The following is a 23442-nucleotide window of genomic DNA, read 5'->3' on the forward strand; positions in this document are numbered from 1 at the left end:
GCTTGTACAGTGGGGCAAAAAAGTATTTAGTCAGCCACCAATTGTGCAAGTTCTCCCACTTAAAAAGATGAGAGAGGACTGTAATTGTCATCATAGGTTTACCTCAACTATGAGAGACAAAATGTGGAAACAAATCCAGACAATCACATTGTCTGATTTGGAAAGAATTTATTTGCAAATTATGGTGGAAAATAAGTATTCTGTCAATATCAAAAGTCCATCTCAATACTTTGTTATATGTCCTTTGTTGGAATTGACAGAGGTCAAACATTTTCTGTAAGTCTTCACAAGTTTGTCACACACTGTTACTGGTATGTTGGCCCATTCCTCCATGCAGATCTCCTCTAGAGCAGTGATGTTTTGGGGCTGTCGCTGGGCAACATGAACTTTCAACTCCCTCCAAAGGTTTTCTATGGGGTTGAGATCTGGAGACTAGCTAGGCCAATCCAGGACCTTGAAATGCTTCTTACGAAGCCACTCCTTCGTTGCCTGGGCATTGTGTTTGGGATCATTGTCACGCTGAAAGACTCAGCCACGTTTCATCTTCAATGCCATTGCTGATGGGAGGAGACTTGCACTCAAAATCTCACAATACATGGCCCCATTCATTCTTTCATGTACATGGATCAGTCATCCTGTTACCTTTGCAGAGAAACAGCCCCAAAACATAATGTTGCCACCCCCCATGCTTCACAGTGTTCTTTGGTTGCAACTTAGCATTCTCTCTCCTCCAAAAACGAGTTGCCTTTCTACCAAACAGTTCTACTTTGGTTTCATCTGACCATATGACATTCTCCCAATCCTCTTCTGGATCATCCAAATGTTCTCTAGCAAACCTCAGACGGGCTCGGACATGTACTGGCTTAAGCAGGGGGACACGACTGGCACTGCAGGATCTGAGTCCCTGGCGGCATAGTGTGTTATTGATGGTAGCCTTTGTTACGTTGGTCCCAGCTCTCTGCAGGTCATTCACCAGGTCCCCCCGTGTGGTTATGGAATTTTTGCTCACCGCTCTTGTGATCATTTTTACCCTACAGGGTGAGATCTTGCGTGGAGCCCCAGATCGAGGGAAATTATCAGTGGTCTTGTATGTCTTCCATTTTCTAATTATTGCTCCCACAGTTGATTTCTTCACACCAAGCTGCTTGCCTATTACAGATTCAGTCTTCCCAGCCTGGTGCAGGTCTACAGTTTTGTTTCTGGTGTCCTTCAACAGCTCTTTGGTCTTCAACATAGTGGAGTTTGGAGTGTGACTGTTTGAGGTTGTGGAAAGGTATCTTTTATACTGATAACAAGTTCAAACAGGTGCCATTAATAAAGGTAATGAGTGGAGGACAGAGCAGCCTCTTAAAGAAGAAGATACAGGTCTGTGAGAGCCAGAAATCTTGTTTGTTTGTAGGTGACCAAATACTTATTTTCCACAATAATTTGCAAATAAATTCTTTCAAAAATCAGACAATGTGATTGTCTGGATTTGTTTCCACATTTTGTCTCTCATAGTTGAGGTATACCTATGATGACAATTACAAGCCTCTCTCATTTTTAAGTGGGAGAACCTGAACAATTGGTGGCTGACTAAATACTTTTTTGCCCTACTGTATAATAGTGTAAATTTGCTGTGCCTTCAAAATAAGTCAACACACAGCCATTAATGTCTAAACCACTGGCAACAAAAGTGAGTACACCCCTAAGTGAAAATATCCAAATTGGGCCCAAAGTGTCAATATTTTTTGTGGCCACCATTATTTTCCAGCACTGCCTTAACCCTCTTGGGCATGGAGTGCACCAGAGCCTCACAGGTTGCCTCTGGAGTCCTCTTCCACTCCTCCATGATGACATCACGGAGCTGGTGGATGTTAGAGACCTTGCGCTACTCCACCTTCTGTTTGAGGATGCCCCACAGATGCTCCATAGGGTTTAGGTCTGGAGACATGCTTGGCCAGTCCATCACCTTTACTCTCAGCTTCTATAGAAAGGCAGTGGTTATCTTGGGGGTGTGTTTGGGATCGTTATCATGTTTGAATACTGCCCTATGGCCCAGTCTCCGAAGGGAGGGGGTCATGTTTTGCTTCAGTATGTCACAGTACATGTTTGCATTCATGGTTCCCTTAATGAACTGTAGCTCCCCAGTGTCGGCAGCACTCATGCAGCCCCAGACCATGACACTCCCACCACCATGCTTGACTGTAGGCAAGACACACACAGTACTCCTTATCTAGTTTCCGCCACACACACTTGACACCATTGGAACCAAATAAGTTTACTTTGGTCTCATCAGACCACAGGACATGGTTCCAGTAATCCGTGTCCTTAGTCTGCTTGTCTTCAGCAAACTGTCTGCAGGTTTTCTTGTGCATCATCTTTAGAAGAGGCTTCCTTTGGGGACAACAGCCATGCAAACCAGTTTGATGCAGTGTGCGACGTATGGTCTGAGCACTGACAGACTGACCCCTCACCCCTTCAACCTCTGCAGCAATGCTAGCAGCACTCATACGTCTGTTTCCCAAAGACAACTTCTTTGGTCGACCATGGAGAGGCCTGTTCTGAGTGGAACCTGTCCTGTTAAACTGCTGTATGGTCTTGGCCACCATGCTGCAGCTCAGTTTCAGGGTCTAGGCCATCTTTATGTAGAGCATCAATTCTTTTTTTTCAGATCCTCAGAGAGTTCTTTGTGATGAGGTGCCATGTTGAACTTCCAGTGACCAGTATGAGAGAGTAAGAACGATAACACTATATTTAGCACACCTGCTCCCCATTTACACCTGAGACCTTGTAACGCCAACGAGTCATGTGACACCGGGGAGGGAAAATGGCTAATTGGGCCCAATTTGGACATTTTCACTTAGAGGTGTACTCACTTTTGTTGCCAGTGGTTTAGACATTAATGGCTGTGTATTGGCTGTGTATTGTTATTTTGAGGGGACAGCAAATTTACACTTATAGAAACTGTACACTCTCTACTTTACATTGTAGCAAAGTGTCATTTCTTCAGTGTTGTCACATGAAAAGATAAAATAAAATATTTACAAAAATGTGAGGGGTGTACTCACTTTTGTGAGATACTGTGTGTGTGTGTATATATAAATATATATATATATATATATATATATATATATATATATATACTTGTTTTCACTATATATTGTTTCACTATTATCATATGGATATGCATTTTAGACTTGGCACCTTATATTTTGGGAATTTTTTTTCTTTTAGTCACACAGATATATTATTATTCATGCATTTGAAAGTGATTTATACGCTATGTATATGGTTTATTTTTGTTTTTCTGTGGAGTTTTATTCATTTTTATTGCAGTTACTTTGTTATGCACAAGTCTCATAAAGTAACTAAAAAAGTGTAACCACTTCCCGCTGTCCATAAGCTTATATGCGGCCTCTCAGTGGGTAGGCTTTAATGCCGAGCTGCTACATGTACAGTATGCATGCATAGGCAAACAGTTTACTATGCTAAGAGTGTGCTTCCAGCACAGTAACTAAACTGTCACAGAAAACTACCAATGCATACTTGTGATTGGGAGCTTTCTGATCATGTGACCGCTGTGACAGCCAATACCAGTGGTCACATGATTGGAATGCCCACCTCCGACTCCTGGCATTTTGATCCACTTAAAGGGCCAGGAGGCGGCGAGGGGAAGGTAATTTATACTGACTGAGCTAAATCCTGCTTCATTTGTTTCTCGCATGCTACTGTAGTAGGTGAGTGGCAGCTCTGCTCTGGCATTGGTAGCAGTGCAGCGTTGTTGCCCCACCATCACATGAAGCTGCATTAGGTGGGCTTCATTGGCAGGACCAACTGATATTTGTGGGGCAGGGAAAATGAAGAACTGTAAATGCAGATGCACTTACAGTATAATTGAGTGCTGTAGCACATAGTTTTATTGGGAGGCCATAGTTACACTTTGACGGCTTGCCGACCACCCTACATTTATGTACTGGGGTGGCGGCTCATACAAGCAGAATCACGTACAGGTACGTGATTCTGCACTTCCAGGTTGGTGGCGCGCTGGTGACCAGCTCCTGTTGTGATTGGACACAGCGGGAGCCAATCAGTGGGTCTGGCAGCCCCAATGCTAGCTGGGACCCGCCGATCATTCCTGACAGAGGCAGAACGGCAGTCTGCTCATGTACACAAGGCAGATCGCCGTTCTGTGACAAGGGAAGACAGAGATCCTGTGTTTCTGCTAAGCAGGAACATGGATCTCTATCTTCCCACAGTACAAGCACCCCCCCACTTAACCCTTTAATTGCCCCTGATGTTAACCCCTCCCCTGCCAGTGTCATTAGTACAGTGACAGTGCATATATTTAGCACTGATCACTGTATTAGTGTCACTGGTCCACAAAAAGTATCACTTAGTGTCTGATTTGTCCACCACAATGTCACTGTCTCACTATAAGTCGCTGATTGCCGCCAATACTAGTGAAAAAATAAATACAAATTCCATAAAAATATTCCATAGTTTGTAGACGCTATAACTTTAGTGCAAACCAATCGATATATGCTTATTGGGATTTTTTTTAACCAAAAAAAAGCAGCAGAATACGTATTAGCCTAAAATGATGAAGAAATGTGATTATTTTTTTTATTGGGGCTGTTTTATAGCAGAAAATAAAAAATATTGGGGGTTATTTACAAAAGGCAAATCCACTTTGCCTTGTCCCCATCAACCAGATACCCTCCCAATGTTGAAGGCATGTGGCCTAGTACAGTTTAGGAGGGGAGTTCACAAACATAAAGGCGTTTACAAAAAACAGTGCTTTTATCAGTTTGCATACAGCTATAGTCAATTTAGCATAGTTTGCATATCATATCATACGGGGAAATTTAGGTAACAGCGATCACAGGTCAATTAGTTTCAGTATAAATCACACAAATAGGAAACATGAAGGGACACAAAGACACTGAATTTCAAAAGAGCCAACTTCCCTAAACTACAAACTTTGCTAAAAGGCATAAATTGGGATAAAATATTAGGAACAAAGAATACGGAGGAGAGATGGGTTTGCTTTAAGAGCATATTAAATAAGGGCATTAGCCAATGTATCCCATTGGGTAATAAATTTAAAAGAGTGAACAAAAATCCTGGATGGCTTAACTCCAATGTAAAAATGCATATAAAAGCAAAGGAAAAGGCCTTCAAAAAATACAAGGTTGAGGGATCATCCTCAGCATTAAGGCCCCATTCACACTAGCGCGTTTTTTGATGCATTTTGCATTTTGCAGAAATGCACGGGAATTTTTTAACATGGGTTCCTATGGAACATGTTCACATCAATGCTTTTTTGTATCTCTGCGTTTTTGGAAAGGGTCGGGGACTTTTTTTCATGCAAAAAGCAGCGTTTTGCATGTAATGGTTTTCAATGGACAAGCATCAAAAACGCAAGTGCACCGTTTTTGCAGCGTTTTTGATGCGTTTTTGGTGCGTTTTTGGTGCGTTTTTGCCGGTTTTTTTTTTTGTAATTTTTTTTTAAGACTGTAAAAAAAAATGAAAAAAAAAAAAAAAAAAAAGGAAAACGCAAATCGCGGCAAAAACGCGGCAAAAACGCGGCTCAAAAACGTGCCAAGCATGAAAAAAAAACCTCCAAAAACGCTCAAAAGCAACATGCATAGGTGTGAATCGAGCCTCAGACTTTATAAAGAATGCAATAAGAAATGTAAGGGTGCAATTAGGACGGCTAAGATAGAACATGAAAGACACATAGCGGAGGAGAGCAAAAAAAATCCCAAGAAATTCTTTAAGTATGTAAACAGTAAAAAAGGGAGGACAGACCATATTGGCCCCATAAAGAATGAGGAAGGACATCTGGTTACAAAGGATGGGGAGATGGCAAAGGTATTGAATTTATTCTTCTCCTCAGTCTTCACGAGTGAATCGGGGGGCTTCAGTAACCAAAACTGCAGTGTTTATCCTCATGACACAACACAGGAAGCACCTCCATGGTTAACAGAGGACGGAATTAAAATTAGACTTGAGAAACTTAACATTAATAAATCACCGGGACCAGATGGCTTGCATCCGAGGGTACTTAGGGAACTCAGTCAGGTGATTGCCAGACCGTTGTTCCTAATTTTTACAGACAGTCTATTAACTGGAACGGTACCAGCTGATTGGAGAAAAGACAATGTAGCACCAATATTTAAAAAGGGCCCAAAAAACATCCCTGGGAATTACAGACCAGTTAGCCTAACGTCAATAGTATGTAAACTCTTGGAGGGGATGATAAGGGACTATATACAAGATTTTAGTAATAAGAACGATATCATTAGCAGTAATCATCAACCAATCTATTAACCTTCTATGAGGAGGTGAGTTGCCATCTAGATAAAGGAAGGCCTGTAGATGTGGTGTATCTGGATTTTGCAAAAGCATTTGACACAGTTCCCCATAAACGTTTGCTGTACAAAATAAGGTCCGTTGGCATGGACCATAGGGTGAGTACATGGATTGAAAACTGGCTACAAGGGCGTGTTCAGAGGGTGGTGATAAATGGGGAGGGGTCAGGGGTGGGTAGTGGGGTTCCCCAGGGTTCTGTGCTGGGACCAATCCTATTTAATTTGTTTATAAACGACCTGGAGGATGGGATAAACAGTTCAATCTCTGTATTTGCAGACGATACTAAGCTAAGCAGGGCAATAACTTCTCCGCAGGATGTGGAAACCTTGCAAAAAGACCTGAACAAATTAATGGGGTGGGCGACTACATGGCAAATGAGGTTCAATGTAGAAAAATGTAAAATAATGCATTTGGGTGGCAAAAATGTGAATGCAATCTATACACTGGGGGGAGAACCTCTGGGGGAATCTAGGATGGAAAAGGACCTGGGGGTCCTAGCAGGGGCGGATCCAGGGGGGGGCAACAGGGCAATTGCCCCCCCCGAAATAATAGCACACTCTGAATGTTATTGTATCCTGGCTGCCGCTCCGAGTCTCTCTCTCACATGTGCCGATCAGCGGCGCCGAGAGAGAGACTCGCGTGTGGTACGGGCAGCGGCGGTCACTGTCTGACACTGAAGGAAAGAGGTGGGTGGAGCCTCTTCCCTGCACTCGTTGCTAGACGCCAGGCGGCCCTGGCGTTAGCAACGAGTGACGTCAGTCACACTGCAGTGTGTGAGTGAGTCACGGCGTCACGTCGGAGGTCGGACTCGAGTCTCTCAGAGCTGACCTACCCGGTCCCGACGTGACGCCGGTGACAGCGTGACACAGCCTGAAGTGGCGCCTCCTTACAATAATACAGCAGGCAGCAGTAACTTACTAACTAACAAGTATGAGTGCACTGCACAGCACAGCACACGTCCATGTATATGTGGGTTGACATGTGCAGGGGGGGATTCTATATTAATGGGGGTTCTACACTGAGGGGGGATTCTATATTAATGGGGGTTCTGCACTGACGGGGGATTCTATATTAATGGGGGTTCTGCACTGACGGGGGATTCTATATTAATGGGGGTTCTGCACTGAGGGGGGGTTCTATACTAATGGGGGCTCTGCACTGAGGGGGGATTCTATACTAATGGGGGGCTCTGCACTGAGGGGGATTCTATACTAATGGGGGGCTCTGTACTGAGGGGGGATTCTATACTAATGGGGGCTCTGCACTGAGGGGGGATTCTATACTAATGGGGGCTCTGCACTGAGGGGGGATTCTATACTAATGGGGGCTCTGCACTGAGGGGGGATTCTATACTAATGGGGGCTCTGCACTGAGGGGGGATTCTATACTAATGGGGGCTCTGTACTGAGGGGGGATTCTATACTAATGGGGATTACAACATCTCTCTGCTGCCTGTCTCTGGGACACAAGAGACCACCTTAGCAAGTGGCAAGTGACAATCTTCATCTGGTGACAGGCGATGTGGCAAGAGACAATCCGCAACATGTGGCAGGCGACGTGGCAAGTGACAATCTGCATCTGGTGACAGGGGACGTGGCAAGTGACACACTCGGGGCTTCCACTGATTCTGCATTATGGTGAGTTAAACTATTTAATTTTTTACAACAATGTAATAATAGTAATAATGCGCTTCAATCATCCTGACACCATAACAACCATGGTGCCGTGATGATTGAAGCGCCAACACCAGCCTTTTCCCCGATAGATGTACCCCAAAAAAATATATTTTCTGGCAGTGCCCCTCCCGAGACTAGACTCTGGATCCGCCCCTGGGTCCTAGTAGATGATAGGCTCAGCAATGGCATGCAATGCCAAGCTGCTGCTAATAAAGCAAACAGAATATTGGCATGCATTAAAAGGGGGATCAACTCCAGAGATAAAACGATAATTCTCCCGCTCTACAAGACTCTAGTCCGGCCGCACCTGGAGTATGCTGTCCAGTTCTGGGCACCAGTCCCCAGGAGGGATGTACTGGAAATGGAGAGAGTACAAAGAAGGGCAACAAAGCTAGTAAAGGAAGGGTCTGGAGGATCTTAGTTATGAGGAAAGGTTGCGAGCGCTGAACTTATTCTTTCTGGAGAAGAGACGCTTGAGAGGGGATATGATTTCAATTTACAAATACTGTACTGGTGACCCCACAATAGGGATAAAACTTTTTCGCAGAAGAGAGTTTAATAAGACTCGTGGCCACTCATTACAATTAGAAGAAAAGAGGTTTAACCTTAAACTACGTAGAGGGTTCTTTACTGTAAGAGTGGCAAGGATGTGGAATTCCCTTCCACAGGCGGTGGTCTCAGCGGGGAGCATTGATAGCTTCAAGAAACTATTAGATAATCACCTGAATGACCGCAACATACAGGGATATGTAATGTAATCCCTCAGAGGAAGGCACGTGATCCCTGTGCCGAATACGCGTCGGGGAGGGGTAGGACGGAGCTGTCAGCAGTGGAGGAGGTCATTACATACCACACCGCACGCCATACGAATCGCTGCTTCCTTTTTTAAACCTGTATAGTTTGGTGCACTGTAGCACCCATTCAATGTGAGTACCCTCCAGGAGGACTTTCTTTTATCCAATAAATGTCCTTGCTATATTACACCATGGAGTTCTTCTTTTTGTTTCTTCTATGAATATGGATTTTGGCTTTACCTGTGAGGAGTGTATTTACATCAGTGTATCCTGAGTGAGCTCAGGAGTGGCCCCATTGCGTATTTTGACACCGTTTAATTACTGTGTCACACGATTAAAGGTGAGCGCAAGCACATGTGGGGTGTCACGGGAGAGCACATCTTGCTTGTTGTGATTTGGACACCCTTCAGGAGAAGCATGATGAACACTCATTTCATGGACACTATTTATTCACGCTTGTTTTCTTCAGTTTGAATTTGCTGACTATGTTGAACACTTAAATGTCACAGGATAGCGTTTGGCATTTATATTTTATTTATGCACAGTGCACTTTTCAACAGTCTCACCACGATTGCACATTTTTCATATGCACTTGGAGATTTATCATAAAGGTTAGCACATTATATTTATACATGTATGGTTTTACTAGTATATTTATTATGGTTTAATTTAAATAATTTTGCACGTTATTTCTTTTATTCTATGAATATATATTTTATTTATTCGTATATTATATTAGCGCAGGCACAATTATTATTATTTTAGATATGTAATGTAATACTGACACATAATCACACACATAGGTTGGACTTGATGGACTTGTGTCTTTTTTCAACCTCACCTACTATGTAACTATAAAAAACAAAAATGTGAACAAAATTCAATAATCAGAGGAGAGTCCCAAAAGCAGTAATCCTTCTTAATTGAAATCTCATTCAAAAAGCTACTGAGTGCAATCCCAGTGATAAACACCACTGTTCATCAGATGGAAAGCAACACTCACCAAATACAAGGAACATTCTGTGACAGAAGGCCAACAGCAGTCAAATGAAAAATATATAGGGTTAGTAGAATGTCATTTCTGCCCAGCTTCTGCCTGATACATGAGTCTGATATCTGGCATGGTGAGTGACATATGATAGCTTGGCTGAAGAATCTATGTGTGTGCAACTAAGCTGGTTCTATATTGCTGTATTTCAGCACTGAATGTGTAGGTAGATTTTCCTACAATCACACACACACACACACACACACACACACACACACACACTGTCATGATCAGGGGTCAGGTTTGAAGACCAGTTTCTACAGCAGTTGCAGGACTATCATTGACCAGCAGGATAGGTACACAGGCAGTCACCCAGGCTCACCTGGAGTGCGGATTCTACGTACTAACCGGTGTTCACCTGAACTTCTAATGGTGGAGATGGATTTTGCTGCATGTTTGTTCCAGGTCACAGTCCTCATGATCGCCCCACTAGGAGGTGAGCAAGCCAGGGTCCAGAAGCAGATAAGCAGGTACGGATCAATCAGAAGTGTACTGCGTAAAACAAGCCAAAGGTCAGTAACAATAGTTGCAGGTTGGGATCAGGCAGAAGTGTAGTTGAAGAACAAGCCAAGGTTCAATAACGAGTGGTAGCAAAATATGGACGAGACACTGACTGAATTGAGCACAATAATCTGGCATTCAGGAAGTGCAGAGACATGGCTTAAATCTGGACGTTCATGGGAGGAGCAAAGAGTTCAAGGTTCAGCAGAAGTCAAGGCAGGGTTGTCCAATGGTTCAGACAGGGCACTGTCCAGCATCTCAGGTAGCTCAGCAAGAAGAGTCATCGCCAGACACAGCAGAGGTCAAGCCCAGGCTGTGACACGCACATACATATTTTATCTCTCCTTCTCTACAGCCAGAGGATTTAATGAATTGATTCATTTATTAAATCCTCCTTCTCCCCTTTCTCTGCTGTACATTATAAACAGTACTAAAAGTGATTACGTGGCACAGAGCAGCTCTAATTGCCTCTGTGCCTGTCACCAATGTTCTCTGCTGTGTAATGACAGAAGGAGCTGCAGATTTGTGCGAGCGCAAGGCAGGTGCACAAAGGTTAATATGTTATATTGTATGCTAAAGAAATGCAATATAACTTTCATTTTAGTTTGCATTAAAAGCATTAGAGACAATGTTAACACTTTTCAAAATAGGGTTTAATAATGAAAGGGTCAGAATGATGCAAATAAAATATTTACAGAAAAAGGGCATTACAAAGAAATAAAGAGACAATTAAACAACAGAGGAATAAAAAAGAATTGAAAAGGAAGAACAACACAGAAAAAACATTTTACCCACGGGACTTTTAAAGAGTCACACTTCAGACATAGATGTAAAAATATGAAAAAATGTATTATACATTTAAAAACATGTGTACCACAATAATAGAGAAGACATAAATGATGAACATGAATGGTGCTGCATAGAGTTCATATGAAAAAATTAGATATGCGGGACCTGAAGGCACCATACAGATACCCCAATCGATCTAGAGCTGCTGTGCAACTGATCTCTACGCGTTTTGCAAGGTAATTATCGCTTCCTCAGGAGAGGCACAGGTAGGTATCTGGAGATAAAAATGGATCAATGATTGATAATAATAACAAAAAAAAATAGAAAAATGAAAAGGGAGGTAGGGGTGGTAGGGAGAAGGGCAGGAGGAGAGCCATATATGTATGAGTATATCTCAATATCTGTAACTTACAAGTAGTGCCAAATGTTGGTCATCTCTTGCTGGGAAAAGTAATCCGGTTGGATAAAGAAGGCAAGCTTATGTGTAGCAATATATATGGTAACATACAGAGGGTCCCCCCCAAGCGTGTCCAGAAGTCAACTCCTTTTCCCCATGGGAGCTGTGAAGGGCTGGGGAGATGGTAACAACGTGGTGTGTTCACAGATCTGACATCCTGGTGGTCCATGTAAATGCAACCAAAGGAAAGAAAAAAAATGCCACACACCTGGAAACATAATGGTGTTGTTTAATATATGGGTAACAAATGCGTTAATGACAAGAAGGAGGAAAAATCAGCGAAGTGATAAAAAAGGAACAATACTTGCAAGTCCAGCGAATAAGCAAAAACAGTAAAGTGGCTCTCACATGTCCTGTTAGGTGTTGCTTGGTTTGTTGTTAATGATAGCTGTCAAACTTTCCTGGCATGCCTTTTTTTGGGGGGGGGTTAAAGGGGGGTTGACAGAGGCTACCTGACCAATTAAGCATCTGAGGAGTGGTTTCTAGGATGTTACTATGGTTATGACTAGGTACCAGAGATAGTTTTCTAAAGGTACTCATATCTCTGAGAACTTACTGGGGTAAAGCCTGCTAACATGCAGATTATTGTCTAGCTTAAATGTAGCTTTGAAATGAATATAGATATGACAGGTTTCAGATGCCCAGTTTGCCTAGGAGATGAATTGGGCTGGTTTTGCTTCCAGTATTCCTAGGGCAGCGGTGTTTGGATTTAAAACACTATAAATTAACTGAGGCAGGTAAGTATGTCCTTATTCTGGCTGTGCTATTATTATTTCATGAGTTGAAACATGACATCCTGAAATTTCAGAGTTATAACTACTAACCTGTCTGCAGAGATGTGTATTGGCCATCCCCACCAACTGAGCTATCTACGACCGGTACCAGTAAAGTCCAAGCAAGGTGTTTTTTTGGTATATAGTAGTTAACATGGATGTGGTACCTCCCTAATAGCCAAGTATTTCTATTTTGCTATTTACGACCGGTGTCTGTTAGTTCTCTGGATTGCACAGCTTGCGAGAGTGACAGTTTTAGGGTTTCTAGATTTAAATTGTGGAATGGTAATTTATTGTGTCTGATCAATGAATTAATAAGGTCCTGGCATCAGTTAACAGTTTATGTACTGTATAAAGTGAAGGCAGGAGGGGGAAAGGCATCAGAGCTGCTGGATATCTGGTTTAAAAACAGAGAAGCTAATGTCATCAGCCCATCTGAGTACTCGAGTATCTGTCACAACCCCTCAGAGTACCCGAGTACCTGTCACCAGCCCATTAGAGTACCTGAGTACCTATCTGCAGCCCAACAGATTACCAGAGTAGGTATCTGCAGCCCATCAGAATACCCAAGTACCTATCTGCAGCCCATCAGATTACTCAAGTACCTGTCTCCAGCCCATCAAATTCCCCAAGTACCTATCTGCAGCCCATTGCTCATAGAATATACATTGGGGTGTTTGCTTTCCAAAATGCACTCATTTTGTGGGTAATTCCACTGTCCTGGTGCTCCAGGACATTCAAAAGGTAGATATGAAATTAGATAGCTAATTTATGCTCCTAGAATGCCTGAAGGTGCTCCCTGCATGTTGGGCCTCTGTATGTGGCTAGGCTGTGAAAAAGTGTAAAAGTCTCACACATGTGGTATTGTCATACTCAGGAGGAGTAGTAGAATGTATTTTGGGGTGTAATTTATGCTATGTATTTGAAATATCTTATAAGGTGACAACTTTGTGAAAACGTGTAAAATACGTTTTCATTTTCTTTCCACATTTTCCAAAAACTTGTGGAAAAAATGACATGTTCAAAAGACTCACAATGACTCATAGAATATACATTAGGGTGTTTGCTTTCCAAAATGGGGTCACTTGTGGGTAATTCCATTGTCCTGGTGCTCCAGGGCCTTCAAAAGTGTCATCTGTTGTTAGGAGATTATATATGTAATTAATGCTCTTAGAACGCCTGACGGTGCTCCCTGCATGTTGGGCCTCTGTATGTGGCCAGGCCGTGAAAAAGTCTCACACATGTGGTATTGCCATACTTGGGAGGAGTAGCAAAATGTGTTTTGGGGTGTAACTGGAAGTATGCAGAAGCTGTTTGTGAGAAATAACTTGTTATTATGACAACTTTGTGTAAAAAAATAAATAATTACATAGTTACATAGTTACATAGTAGGTGAGGTTGAAAAAAGACACAAGTCCATCAAGTCCAACCTATGTGTGTGATTATGTATGTATAATAATTTCTTAATTTTCCCAAGAATTATGGGAAAAAAAATTACAACTTCAAAAAACTCACCATGCCTTTTACTAAATACCTTAGAATGTCTAGTTTTTAAAAAAGGGTCATTTGGGGGGTATTTGTACTGTCCTGACATTTCAGGGTCTCAAGAAATGAGATAGGCCATCAGTGCATCGGGTGTAATCAATTTTCAAGGATTGGCACCATGGCTTGTAGACACTATAACTTTCACACAGACTAAACAATATCCACTACTTTTGGTTATTTTTACCAAAGATATGTAGCAGTATAAATTTTGGCCCAAATTTATGAACAAAAATTACTTATTTGCAAAATTTTATAATAGAAACTAAAAAAAAGGTTTTTTTTTTCAAAATTTTCGCTCTTTTTTCACTTATATCATAAAAAGTAAAAACCCAGTGGTTATTAAATACCACCAAAAGAAAGCTCTATATGTTTTAAAAAAAATTATAACAATTTTGTTTGGATACGGTGTTGCATGGCTGAGTAATTGGCATTCAAAGTGTGAGAGCACTGAAAGCTGAAAATTGGTCTGGGCTTTTCCAAAAAATAGGAGTGTCTGCGTTTTTCTTTACAAACTCAAACATTTACTGTATAAACTGAAAAATGCTTGAAGATTTAGCTTTCCTGTAAATCACTGAACTAATATTTAGTTGTATAACCACTGTATCTTGAAACTACTTCACATCTGTGTTGCATGGACCAACTTCTGGCACCTGTGAACAGATATTCCAGCCCAGGATGATTGGACTACATTCCACAATTCCTCTGGTTTTCTTGGCTTTACCTCAGAAACAGCATTTTTTATGTCACCCCACAAGTTTTCTATTGGATTGAGGTCCGGGGATTGGGCTGGCCACTCTATAACATTAATCCTTTTGGTCTGGAACCAAGATGCTGCTCGCTTACTGGTGTGTTTGAGGTAGTTGTTTTGTTGAAACACCCATTTCAAGGGAAATCCTCTTTGGCATAAGGCAACGTGACCTCTTTAAGTATTTTGATGTATTTAAACTGATCCATGATCCCTGGTATGTGATAAATAGGCCCAATGCCATAGTATGAGAAACATACGCATATCATGATGCTTGCGCCACCATGCTTCACTGTCTTCACAGTGTACTGCAACTTGAATTCAGTGTTTGGGGGTCATCTGACAAACTCTCTGCGGCCCCTAGACCCAAAAAGAAAAATCTTGCTTTCATCAGTCCACAAAATGTTGCTCCATTTCTCTTTAGGTCAGTCAATGTGTTCTTTGGCAAATTGTAACACCTTGAACAGCATTTCCTCCAAACGCATTTCGACTTAGAAATCATCATCAACCCCAGATGATGACTTCTAAGTTGAAATGCGTCAGTAGGATATGCTGAGACCACTGTCTTCTTTTATACAAGCGCTTGATTTTACTGCTAAATACATGAGTGTATTTCTTTTGCTTTTCATGTATTAAAATTTCCATACGGAGTTACGCTATATGCCTTCCTCTTTCTTTTAATGGTGGGGCCGACTGCCTATATCTACTGAGTCCATCCATACCTTACACCTGTTCGGAGGTCCATCTGGAGGTCATATCTGGATAGTGCATCTGATCCCCTTGGTGTATTATACCACAAAGCTTGATTGACTCACTAGGTATACACCTATTTGAGTTCAATCCCTCTGGTAAGCAGCTTCTGGTGTCTTTGGTGGTGGATCTACTATCAACTGTTATGACATCATACATATTTGAAGTTAAAAACTGTCACTATATCATATCCACATGTGGTTGAGGATTATCATCACACATGATTGAAGTTTTTCACTGACTTTTTTTTGTCCAAGTTCCTCTATTTATAGACATCACATGTCATAATAGAGGACTGCTTGAAGTATTTTTGAGCACATCATTTATTATTCACGTTTTTTGTACTCATATTATTTGTTATGAGCCTATCAGTTTCTGCACTTCTTTATATGTTTTCCCCTCTCCAATCAACTTTTTAATCAAAGTACGCTGTTCTTCTGAACAATGTCTGGAACGACCCATTTTACTCAGAATTTCAGTGAAAAATGCACTATACCCAGCATAAGGGCCACCTATTTGACATCTGTTTTTTCACAGACTGAATGACCTCACTAACTGAACTCCACACTGCTATTATTTTGAATATGGTGTATGCGTGATATACAGGTGATACTCGAAAAAATATCGTGCAAAAGTTCATTTATTTCACTAATGCAACTTAAAAGGTGAAACTAATATATGAGATAGACTCATTGCATGCAAAGCAAGATAATTCAAGCTGTGATTTGTCATAATTGTGATGATTATGTCTTACAGCTCATGAAAACCCCAAATCCACAATCTCAGAAAATTAGAATATTGTGAAAAGGTGCAATATTCTTGGCTCAAAGTGTCCAACTCTAATCAGCTAATTAAGCCATAACACCTGCAAAGGGTTCCTGAGCCTTTAAATGGTCTCTCAGTCTGGTTCAGTAGGAATTACAATCATGGGAAAGACTGCTGACCTGACAGTTGTGCAGAAAACCATCACTGACACCCTCCACAAGGAGGGAAAGCCTCAAAAGGTAATTGCAAAAGAAACTGGATGTTCCCAAAGTGCTGTATCAAAGCACATTAATAGAAAGTGAAGAAAAGGGAAAAGTGTGGAAGAAAATGGTGCACAAGCAGCAGGGATGACCGCAGCCTGGAGAGGATTGTCAGGAAAAGGCCATTCAAAAGTGTTGGGAACTTCCACAAGGAGAGGACTGAGGCTGGAGTCAGTGCATCAAGAGCCAGCACACACAGATGGATCCTGGACATGGGCTTCAAATGTCGTATTCCTCTTGTCAAGCCATTCCTAAATAACAAACAAGGTCAGAAGCATCTTACCTGGGCTAAAGAAAAACAGACCTAGTCTGTTGCTCAGTGGTCCAAAGTCCTCTTTTCTGATGAGAGCAAATTTTGCATCTCATTTGGAAACCAAGGACCCAGAGTATAGAGGAAGAATGGATACGCACACATTGCAAGATGCTTGAAGTCCAGTGTGAAGTTTCCACAGTCTGTGTTGATTTGGGGAGCTATGTCATCTGCTGGTGTTGGTCCACTGTGCTTCATTAAGTCCAGGGTCAACGCAGCCGTCTACCAGGAGATTTTGGAGCACTTCATGCTTCCTTCCGCGGATGAGCTCTATGGAGATGCTGACTTAATTTTCCAGCAGGACTTGGCACCTGCCCACACTGCCAAAAGCACCAAAACCTGATTCTATGACCGTGGGATTACTATGCTTGATTGGCCAGCAAACTCGCCTGACTTGAACCCCATAGAGAATCTATGGGGCATTGCCAAGAGAAAGATGAGAGACATGAGACCGAACAATGCAGAAGAGCTGAAGGCCGCTATTGAAGCATCCTGGTCTTCCATAACACCTCAGCAGTGCCACAGGCTGATAGCTTCCATACCACGCTGCATGGAGGCAGTAATTGCTGCAAAAGGGGCCCAAACCAAGTACTGAGTACATATGCATGCTTATACTTTTCAGAGGTCCGATATTGTTCTATGTACAATCCTTGTTTTATTGATTGCATGCAATATTCTAACTTTCTGAGATCATGGATTTGGGGTTTTCATGAGCTGTAAGCCATAATCATCACAATTATGACAAATCACAGCTTGAACTATCTTACTTTTCATGTAATGAGTCTATCTCATATTAGTTTCACCTTTTCAGTTGCATTAGTGAAATAAATGAACTTTTGCACGATATTCTAATTTTTCGAGTATTACCTGTAAATGAGTTCAACTTTTCAAGATGTTCTTTTTTGCGTCTAGAGCCAAGTTTAATCAAGGATCCTTGATGTAATATTTATGGGCTTCCCAAACTGATAATGGCCTAATATATCATTTAATTCAAAGAAAGTTGAAAGCTCGGCTTGGAGTTGTATCCTTGACACTTCCTCCTGTAAGTTGCTTTCATTACGGCACCACCTTTTATTTTGAGGGTGTTGTGTAGAAGTGGTGAGAGACAAGGTAATAGGGACATGATCTGACAAATTTATTGGGTCTATGGTACTCTTCACCACATCTTCCTCAAGTGCATGGGAAATAAAGAAATAATCCATCCTAGGAGAATAATATGTATAGTCTCATGCATTATGGTGTTGGAGATGCCATATATTCACAAGTTGAGCCTCATATAGGCATTGTTTAATTTTCCTTAAATACGTATATGATAAATGAGTTGCACCACGGGATGAATCTATATATATATATATATATCTATATATATATTTAGACACCTAGTGGACTCTCATGGCACTTCACTTCCTTCTCATACTAGTGTAAGCATAGGTGACATCCTGGTTCCCCCTACAACAGAGGGGGATACATATAAGGTGACCTTATATGTATCAAAGACTGAGGATATATTTTTATTTGACTCAATACAAAATGTGTAATATATTTTTATATACATTTGGTGTGGTACCTTTAAAGTCCTATTTAGTTTTTCTTGTGTAGGGATTGTTTTGTCTGTGAGATATGGATGATGCGGTACCAATGAATCTAAAAAATCCGAGAAATGGCCATTAGGCCCTTGTTCTCTCCCTCCTTTTTCTTCTATTTCGCAAGGGTAATTTTAAAGCCTAAGTTTAGTCAAACATTTTGTTTTTAAAAAAACAGCACAAGGAACAGTACTTACTATCAATGCAAAGAATGCAAAGTGTCCCTTTTGTTGATGGCTGCTGTTTTAGTTAAAATTAGTCCTCTGAACCCCTTTCCAGCAGCCATAATCTGCCAGTGCTTCAGGGTTTAATAGAGCCGAGGGGCCCATCAAAGGCGCTCATCAAGAGTGCTAAATATGCCCTCCCATTCCACCCCCATCTCTTTTCCTAGAAGATGCAAAGGAGAATTGTAATTGTGTTTTTTTTAATAAAAAATCATCTTATGACAACAATAAATCGATAAATGGCTCTTTTTATTGATTTTTGCCTATTTATCTGTCCGCACAAGACTGTCTCGAATAGCGCATTTCCTTATGGTTGCTATTGACTGTATGCACTTTTATCACATCTCTCCTGGTGTGTTCATCCATATAGCTGCTTGTTGGGCACAAGTAGAACATAAAGAATTACTCTCATTGTTAAAAATGTCCCAGTTTTCTGGCGCCAGACTTTTTTTGCTGGATTTGCACAGAAGGATTATTTGCGTAATTATTTGTGATTTCACAAACTCTGCCATGCTGTATTTGTCAAACAAATGTTACGATGAAACAAAAACTAGCATCATATTGAAGAGCTTCTGCTTTATATGAACAAAAGCCCATGCTTAACAATTCTTTAAATCCTATGGGAAACAGTGTATTTATTTACAACTGATTATAGTCAGCCATGTTTTACTGTCTTGGGGAACTCGGATGGGTGTAACATGCATACAAATACAATTTCATAAACGTCTCTGCACCTTATTTCCTCTTAGGAGACTCCACATTCAGCTGTGATACTGAATTGCAGGTGGCTTATGTGGAGTGTTCAGTGTGTACTATGATGTCACCCAGTAGCATGCTGATCTCCAGGGCAGATGAACTCCCTTTGCCTTAGCATTCAATTAAATACATTATTGTCTTTGGCAACCATGCCCTTTGATAAATGTCAGCTTTCTTCCACAGCTTAAGTTTAACAACTAATGTCATATGTCTTCTAATGCTTGAGATTTTGAATTGGAAAATACAGCTGGACAGCACCATCTTCATAAAACATATAAAAGTTGCACCAAAGAATTTAAAACAAACAGAAAAGATGGATTATTTTAGAGACTGTATTTGCTTTATCAAGATTTATGTGATGGATGACATTGGAACAACAATATTGAGGAGACCAAACATAGTTTTGCCTACAAACTGCATTGCATAAAATGTAAAATTCTGTTTTAATGTAGTGATATCATCATCAGGTATTCCGTTGTAATGTCACTGAATCTGATTTGCTCTTATAATAATTTAGAAACTGTCATTCCTGTTTTCCTTCTTATAGGGCGTACACACGGTCGGACTTTGTTCGGACATTCCGACAACAAAATCCTCTGATTTTTTCCGACGGATGTTGGCTCAAACTTGTTTTGCCTACACACGGTCGCACAAAGTTGTCGGAATTTCCGATCGACAACCACGCGGTCACGTACACCACGTACGACGAGACTAGAAAAGGCCGGTTCAGAACCAAGCGCGGCACCCCTTGGGCTCCTTTTGCTAATCTCGTGTTAGTAAAAGTTTGGTGAGAGACGATTCGCGCTTTTTCAGACTCGTGGCTTTCAGATCGTTTTCTGCCGTTCAGTTTGTGCTTGTGGGTTTGTATCTGCTCTTCAGTGCGTGCAAGCAAGTTCCGCGTGACTTAGTCATTGTATTCTTGTTCGTTCGTTACTGTTTTTCAGGTCGCTCTTCACAGGCCTTGCTGTTCTTCAGTGCGTTCTGTTACTTCGTTCTGAGCAGCCGACCGTTTTCTAGCCATGTTTCGTATGCGTACTCCTCGTAGAGTTCGTGCTGTGCGGGGGCTTGGTGTTGGGGTCCTGACCTTGACACAAGTCCAGTCCATGAACAGGGTGGGGAGGAGTTCATGGACCAAGAATTGGTTACTTCAGCGTGACCAGTTCTGTCATATGCCTTTGCTCCGTGAGATCCGTGAGAATAATCCTGATGATTTCAGGAACTTTCTCAGGATGGCGGACCCCGTGTTTCACCGTTTGTTGGCTTCGCTGACCCCCTATATTAGCAGACAGGATACCTGCATGAGGCAAGCCATCACTGCGGAGCAGAGGTTGGTCGCTACCTTGCGGTATTTGGCCACAGGGAGAAGTCTGCAGGACTTGAAGTTCTCGACAGGCATCTCCCCCCAGTCTCTGGGGATCATTATCCCAGAGACCTGTTCTGCCATCATCCAGGTCCTGCAGAAGGAGTATATGAAGGTAAGATTTTTTTCCTTTTATATCACATTTTATTGTATTGAATGTTTGCTAATATCTTGTATTTCTTTCCTCATTCCCTAATTACCATGATTGTAATATGCTGTGAATGTCCCCTTTGTCCTCATGCATGCTGGATATTTATGTAATTATTATTTTAGGTCCTTCATACATATTTGCCCTTCAATAACCTCTCCAGCATGGTGTCTCCTGCCCCTATATTCACCTCATGTAGTCACTTAACAATGTATTTTATCAGCTCTATAGTAGTGCTTTACCCCAAACACCCCCTAAAATGTTTGGAAATGTTATTTTTTATTTAAATTCAGGCAGAGTGCCAGAGGCTTTTTTTTGTGGTGTCCCCAAATTTTTTGTAACCCTCCCTCCCCCCAACTGCTAAGTCAGCTGATCCCAATTCTCTATCCTCAATCATCTATCTGCTGACTTTGCCAAACCCATACACACTATACCCACCTCTTTACTGGTCAGATGTATGGATGAATTACCCAAAGCATGTAGTGCAAGGGCTTGCCTGTATACTTTCCAATGGCACTGTTTAAAGTTTTTGTATCCTATTATTATCTTGATAGGTAATAGCAGAATGTCCAAATGTCCTCAAGTGTGTACAGTGTGTATTTATATCTTTGTATTCAGACACTTCTTACCTGTCCAGTGGTCTGCCAATAGTGTAACTAAGGAGGGTCTGTTCCAAGTAATACCCATTATTTAGGCATTCATCTCTCAATGAAGTGAAGAGGGTTACCTGTCCAAGAGTCCCCCCCCTATAATGTTAGAAATGGCCCATGAGAGGGGGGAGGGGGAATATGATAGGTGTACCTTATACTTTGTTGTTGTTAAATTCCCCTTAATAAATGCTATCTGGAGGTTGCCCCATAATGTTTGTGTCTAATCTGCTTGCCATGTTTCTGTGAAAAAATAGTAATGTTTATTTTTTTTTCCTCAACAGTTTCCTTCAACGCCACAGGAATGGCAGACTGTGGCCTCCCACTTTGCCCAGCGGTGGGACTTTCCTAACTGCGGAGGGGCAATTGATGGGAAACACGTCCACATCATCCCACCACCCAACTCGGGGTCGTACTATTATAATTACAAGGGGTTTAATAGTATAGTGATGTTGGCGGTGGTGTCTGCTAATTACGAGTTCCTGTATGTGGACGTGGGGAAGAATGGCCGGATGTCCGATGGTGGAGTGATCGCCCAGACGGAGTTCTACAGGCATCTCCAGAATGGCAGCTTGGACTTGCCACCTCCAGAGGACAATGTTGAAGGTCTCCCATTTGTGTTCGTTGCTGATGAAGCATTTGCGCTGGGGGACCACCTGATGCGGCCATTCCCGATGAGGACCCTCACCCCGGAACAGAGGGTTTTTAATTACCAGCTGGCCAGAGCCCAAAGAGTGGTGGAGAACACATTTGGAATCCTGGCCAGCCGGTTCCGATTATTTCTGACACCCATCCATATGGCGGAGTATAAACTGAACCATATAATACTTTCCTGCTGTGTTCTCCATAATTTTTTAAGAAAATATTCAGCCAACTATGCTGGCTCAGTTGGGCCTGAGGCCGGAATCCCAAATCCATCAACACTGACGGTGCTTGAAAGTGGCCGTCCTGGCTTGCCCTCCCTGAGTGCCCGTGATGTCCGGTTACGATACCTGGAGTTCTTTGCGGGTAGGGGGGCTATCAATATGCCAGACAATCTGTGAAACCTTTTTCAAATAAAAAACAACCAAAAGAAATTCTTTGTGGATATTTACTGCTTGTGTTTGTTTTAGCTGACCCTGACAGAAATGTGTTGAGTGCAGAAAATGTCGTGATTGGGTAACCTTATAAAAAACAGTGTTGGCTGGTACTTCCTAAATGCAAAAACACATTTCACTACAAGTGCACTTGCAACTGCACTGAACCTGCACTTGTAGTGCAAAGTGTATTTGCCCTTAGGAAATAACCGCCATTTTTGCATAAAACAGCAATTACATCACCCCAAAAGTGTTGTAGTGTTGAGACAATAATCCACACATTCTTGAGTAAGCCACTTTTTTATACCTGCACAATCACATGTACATTTACGAAAGGTTTTTAAAACAAACCAACATGTTTGTTGTATAACAATTTTTGCAGTAGCATTATCAAAAATCGAAATATCCATTTCAGATAAAACAGGCCTGTGTAAAACCAACAAGAAAGCCAAAAAACTTGAACTTACAAAGTTCACATATGGGAAAACCTGAAGGTTATATCAGACATCAGTATTTAGGAACTGGGTTTGATATAGTGTTCAGATGGGGGGAAATCACCCCTGGAAAAGCCATATTTGGAAGATGCACACCAATTTACGAATGTCAACATGTGCTATCTGCCATCAGGGGGGATCAAGGGACGTGTTTTGGGGGAGCAAGCCCTTCCTCAACGCGACTTTATAATTGAGGAAGGGGTTGCACCCCCAAAACGCTTCCATTGATCTCCCGTGATGGCAGATAGCACATGTTGGCACACTGTGTGCATCCTCCAAATTTGGCTTTTCTAAACATTTAAAAAAAATTTAGAAGATTGGACCACAATAAAACAGGTGATTTTGTGGGGTTTATATTCGCCCCAAAACATCAATGATGTTATT

This window comes from Aquarana catesbeiana, linkage group LG04, assembly GCF_042186555.1.
Source record: "Aquarana catesbeiana isolate 2022-GZ linkage group LG04, ASM4218655v1, whole genome shotgun sequence".
Taxonomy (NCBI): Eukaryota; Metazoa; Chordata; class Amphibia; order Anura; family Ranidae; genus Aquarana; species Aquarana catesbeiana.